This window comes from Anser brachyrhynchus (genome assembly GCF_964034855.1).
Source record: "Anser brachyrhynchus genome assembly, chromosome: W".
Taxonomy (NCBI): domain Eukaryota; kingdom Metazoa; phylum Chordata; class Aves; order Anseriformes; family Anatidae; genus Anser; species Anser brachyrhynchus.
Window position 1 is genome coordinate 23,764,882 of NC_137704.1, and position 6,130 is coordinate 23,771,011.

General features: G+C 47.4%; 1 protein-coding gene across 1 annotated transcript in view; it reads left to right on the forward strand.

Annotated features, from left to right (window-relative positions):
* Positions 1-6,130, forward strand: part of LOC308184756 (uncharacterized protein) — a 254,974-nt gene that overhangs the window by 135,643 nt on the left and 113,201 nt on the right. The gene's annotated exons all lie outside the window — the stretch shown is intronic.

Below are 6,130 nucleotides of genomic sequence, written 5' to 3' on the forward strand. Positions count from 1 at the left end.
TGTTCTGGATTAATTGGAAATGCTGATTTTTCCCTCCATCCTATCACTAATCCATTGAGAATAGGTATTACTAAGAGAAACTTAAAATACACCATTTCTATGTGTATATACACCCCTACAATAATTAAGAAATAATAATGAAGAAAAGCAATAAAAATCACAAACTGATAAGGATTCTTCTGGTGGGGATTAAATACCCTCCTTTCTCCCACTTCCAGAGAGTGTTCCCTGGAAACACTCCAGTTCTGTGTAATTCAATCCCTTTTACTCATTAATTCATTAAGAATTCTTCTAAGGAGAAGTTAAAGGTTTAAAATAGATAGTTTTAACAGTTTTAACTTTAAAAGTCTTTGTTAATGCAGTCTCTCAGGTATCAGGGTTAACTGATGCTTTTACCCAGGTATGAGTCCACCCTTTCTCAGCCGTTCTTCCTGTCGTCTCAGTAGTCGGGAGCACTTGGAACAGTCCGTCCCACTCAGGTTGCAGTTTCAGTTCTCTCCATGTTCGCATCAGATCCCAGTCTCCTGCTCGGAATGGATGGATCAGGGCTTCCAAGGATGGGGTTTGAGCTAAGAGTCCACGGCTCCTGAGAGATGACAAAGAGGACGACAGCCCGAGTATATGGTTCTTAAGAAAAGCGTCTTTTGTCTCAAATTGAGGTAATCCATTCCCTTTGTCCATGTACAGTAATCCAAATAATATTTCATATGGTGAAACTCCCACATCTTTTCTTGGTGCAGTTTGAATTCGGAGAAGTGCCAAAGGTAAGCACTTCGTTTGGGGAAGCTGAGTTTCCAGAACTTAGTCAATTGCTTCCTTACTGTCTGATCCTCTCCACCCTTCCAGAGGAGGAAGGATGCCAAGGAGTGTGAAATTTCCACTTAATTCCTCGAGTCCACATTAGCCCTTGCAATATTTCTGACATAAAGTGATTTCCTTGATCAGAGTCAATATTTTCAACAATTCCATACCTGGGAGTTATTTGTTCTAGAATTACTTTAGTTACTATGTTCGCAGTAGCAGATACTGAAGGGAAAGCTTCCACCCACCCTGACAAATGATCGACCAAGACTAATAAGTATTTAAATCTACCTACTCTAAGGAGTTCTGTAAAATCTACCCGTGCATTTTGGAAGCGTTGAATTCCTGGTTCTCGCCCCCCTTTGGGCTGACCGCGGATAATTTTCCTATTTACCTTTTGACATACTACACGACTCCTGCGTACTTGTTCAGCCAGAGTATATCTATTCCTACACATACATATTTCCATAGCACAGCGTCACACGTTGCTTGAATTCCCCAATGACCCTCTTGATGTAAAACAGTTAATATTTGCCTCATTAGTACTTTATTCAGCATTTCTCTCCCATCAGGGAGTATCTGTTTTCCTTCGGACTTCGTGACTCCTCATTCCTTAAAAGACTCTCTCTCTTAAAACTTTTTAGTTCTTTTTAGTTTTGGGTAGGGGTAGCTCAACAATTCCCTGAATCCTCTCTGGATTTATTCTTCATTCCCCCTCAGACACTAGATGCCCTAAATACTCGACTTCTCTTTCTACATATTGTAATTTATTTTCCCAAATTATTTTCAAGCCCTGTTTTCCCAGAAAGTAGAATAGCTTGTTAGTGGCTTCCTTCACAACTGTTTTCTCCTGTCCTGACAATAAAAGATCCTCCACATATTGTAACAGTAACACCTCCTTTGGAGGTTGGAATTGCTCCAAAATTTGTTCTAGAACTTGCCCAAATAAATTGGTGGCCCTGTGAACCCCTGAGGTAAAATTGTCCATCTGTATTGCTGCTTCCGCCCCATTTCAGAGTCTTTCCACTCAAAGGCAAATATATCTTTGCTCTCAGGGTCTGAGAGCACCCCATTAATAACATCGTTATTCCAGCCTAACAATTTACTATTTGAATGCCCAATTTCATCATCAAATCCTTTCACAACAAGTTAGTCCCTGCCTCGGGTGCATACAATAATTGCCCAGAGATCATTCTATCCCCTAGTCTTAGCTTGGTATCCCCCCCAAAGGTGGCACTGTTATCCCAGCGCCTTCTACCCCCATCACATTTAGGGTTTCATTAGTTAATTTAAGCCTTGATACTTTACAGACCAGTAATGACCTAGCTGCCTCAGTGTATTGGGTTCACATGGCAAGGTTCTGGTAGCAGGGGGGCTGCAGTGGTAGCCCCTGTGAGAAGAATCCAGCAGCTGCCCCATGTTAGTTAAATAAGGGCCAGTTTCAGCCAGCTCCAAAGGGGCCCACCGCTGCCCAGAGCCAAGCCATGAGCAATGCAGTTTAAATCTCTATGAGAGCACATCCAAGAAAAGGGAAAAAAAACTGCTGCACAACAGCAGCTGGGAGAGTGAGGAGTGAGAAACCTCCCTGCAGACACCAAGGTCAGTGCAGAGGAGGGGGAATGCAGTGCAGAGGTGCTCCAGGTGCCGGAGCCGAAGTCCCCCCGCGGCCCACAGAGAGGCCCCTGGTGGGGAAGGCAGACCCCCCCGCAGCCCATGGTGTACCGCAGAGGAGCAGATCTCCACGCTGCAGCCCATTCAGGAACAGACCAGGAAGGTCAGCACCCCACGAGAGGGACCCCACACCAGAATAGAGGGGAGAGTGACCGTGAAGGAGCCAGGGAAATGAAGCACCACAGACTGACAGCAGCCCCCACTCCCAGCCCCCCCCACGCCACTCAGGGCAGGGAAGAGGTGGAAGAGAGTGGATGGGGGAAGGTGTCCCCAGCTTGTTTCTTTGTTTCTCACTACTCCAGCCCGTCAGCGATAGGTAATAAATTTTATTAATATTGCTATGCTAAGTCTGTTTTACCTGCAACGATAATTGCAGTGTGATCCCCATTGAGGTACACTTGAGGATCCCTTGAGGTACACTTTTTCATTTATCAGGGAACTAGCTTTCTGAGAAGCCCCGACTCCCCTATTCTGAATTTATAACAACAATCTCTCCTCCTTCTTCCACTCCAGATACTCCTATTTGAAGTGGCCGGCCTGGCCACACTTAAAACATCTTCTCAAAGCCTGTCCCTGCTAGGATTTAGGCTGCAACACAGGTAGCTTTCCTTGCCTGCCATTCCTTTGTCTCTCTTCCTCTCCTTTCCATCCTGGGCCCTCTATCTCCTCCTCTGCCTCACTACCCAGTACACTGTGAATACCATTTGTTTTGCTCTCTGCTTTTCCTTCTCATCTCCCCTCCTGGCATACACCTTCATACTACCCACACTGTTCACTCCATCCTCCCACCTTCTGGAGCTTTTTCTGCATATCGGGCCTGGCTTTAATCACAAAATGAACTTTCAAGAGCCCTTGGGCTACCGGGTCCTCAGGATTCATCCCCGAGCATTTTCTCATTCTGGCCCCGAGTCTCTCATATGATTTCTATGTTGTGGGTTGTTATTATAGCAGTTAGATAAGCAGATATTTCTGCTCCATCGGAATTACTCTCGGTCCGGGGAGGGGTGTTAGTTCTTTCCCATTCTTGCATAGCTGCCTGGCAAATCATTCCCCTCCTAAACATTCTTCTCCAGGGAATAACATACTCAAGATTGACGTTTCCCCCCCAGGAATACAAATTAGGCCTTAGAAACGGATTTGACTGCTCTGCTAGGCCCTCAATTAAAGACTTCATTTCCTTCTTAAAACTCCTAACCTCTCTGTTGGTAAGGGGGAAGTGGCACCGGCCCCGCGTCGGCCCTGCACGGCCCCAAGGTCCCATCGGGACCTTTCCCCCACCTCCGCTCCTGCCACTCCGCGCTCCCCGGCGTGACTTCTCCAGGGACAGCATCAATTGCAGTCCCTGTCCCCCTCCTGGAGCACCTGCCACTGCCTCCGGTGCAATATTAGGATTATAGGGAGCATAACTTGATTCCTCCTCCGAAAACGGAACCTTATTGTTTACATATAAATTTCAAGCCTGAATTTTCATCAGACCCGTATTTTGGCCAAAATACTGAAGTTCCTTTTATTGGCTTTTTAGGCCAGACAATTACACAATATCAAACCATTTTTTAATTATATATTTTTTAATCTTTTTCCCTAGTTTTTGCGTTGTTTTTCCAAATCCTTATCATTCTCTCCAAAGGGCTATCTTTAGGCACAATCCCGGGGTCTCCACCCCCACCCTGCTGACTCTTGGAACCCTTAATCCCCATCTCTTCCGGACATGCTGCTGTGGACTTTACCACCCACAGGGTACCACACGCCTTCACCTAGGATTAGGACAGAGGTGGGGTGTACTGCCGAGCACCTCACTTCACCGTGCTCGGGGTACCGTACACCTAAGGGCCCAAACCCCCGAGACTCTCTTTCGCTCGTCTCTCTTTCTCTTCGTCCCTCTCCAGCCAAGGGGACCTCGTTCGTCCCCTCGCGGAACTACAGAACCTCGTGGATTGGGACTCCACACTCGCTTCGCACTGAAAGTGCGTCTCATTCACACTCCACACAAGAGTCTCCCCGAACCCAATCCGAGGCAAGATATGGGAAAGTTTCCCTTACCTCGGTCTGTGCACAGCTTCCCGGTCCAGGTTATCAGCAGTAATCCCCGTGCCTGTTCCCGATCCGGGCTGAACTATGTCTGGGCTGTGTCTGTGTGTTTCAGTGCTGGCCTCCCTTCTCCCCAGAGCTTCGCAGAGCCTGTCTTCAGATTAACAGTCTCGGTCCTTTGCCGGCCGTACCGAGACAACCCGCCACCCCCGACGGGACCGCTGAAATCAGTGGGGTGCACCTTCCTGTCTGTGGTGGCAAGAAATCTTCGGCAGGCGACAAGACCCCGGACAAGCCCCCAAATTGTGAGAAAAATCTCAAATAATTTTCTTCAGACAGGCTCTTCTGTGAAGCTATTTTACTCGCGATTGCAATGGCGGGCATCCTGTCAATCAGGAGCTCATTTTAGTAAACTAATCATAACCTTTTATTCCCTATTACCCGAGGCCTGATCACCTCCCCTGTTTCCTCATTGGCTGAGTACTACAGGTTCACAAGCTACTCGACGCTCCTCTATACCATATATGTACGATTTTTCTTTTTTTTTTCAACTCTTTAATTTCTCCTTTTTCCCTTTTTTTTTCCCTTTCTTATGTTTTGAGAACCTGGGATCTTTGTTTTACTGTTCTCACACCGCTCATCCTGTTTTTCTCAGTCTTCCACCTTATTTTGGAACAGTGAGGCCTTCTACTGTCCACTTATCTACTAGGCATTTCTCCTTATTATGACTACACAACTACCTTGGAATACAGAAAAGTAATTCTCTACTGCAAAAACACAATTTAGTTTCTCATACAGCCCTGGGTACTTTCTGGCGTGGTGCTGTGCCAAGGTGCCACAGCGAGAGCCCACCTCTGCTCTCAGCAGCACAAGGGTCCAGGTACTGAGAGGAGTCAACTGGTGTCAGTTCAGATGATTTTACCAACCTGCAAGGGCCAAATTTATCAGCTAAAAGGTTTCCTCCTGCGGGCACCAGCCCTCAGCATTTCAGAGACTTCCTGCAGCTCTGGCTATGCTCCTGTGAAGATCACAGCGTGTTTGTATGTCTGGGAAAGCCGAGTGCAGCGTGAGCACTTGGTTGGGTTTAAAACCTTCTGCCTCTAACGTCTAGGACCATCTGACGAGGCCAGAGGTATCTGCTCCCTGCTGCATGCTCGTCCCGTTTCTGGCTGCCTCCGTCACTCCTGGGATGCAGGACCCAGCCTCCATCCCTGTGATGGGCATGGGATACTCTGCTGCTGCTGAGCTTTAACACAGCCAGTCCTCCTGCAGAGACAGATTTTTCCCGCTGGCTTCAGACTGTTCCACTGCGTCTTGCCATATGTGGTCCTTCTCCATCCTTTTATGGACCTCAGATCTTTGTGAGAATCATCCCTCAACAAGAAGTTTATTGCTCCCCAGGGACCTGGCAGAGAGAGCCATGAGCACTGCAGCTTAATGGGGTCAAGAGAGCAGCACCTCCTCCCCATCAGAAATGTCTCTGTATCAGTCTTGAAGATAATTTCTCCCTGTACCTGCCAACCTCCTCTGCCACCCCTTATCAGAGCAGGTGACCTGCTGGGGGAGGAGGTGAGCAGCTCTGCACAATCCAAGGCAAAGTCTCATGGTGGACCTCAGCAGCACACATGGG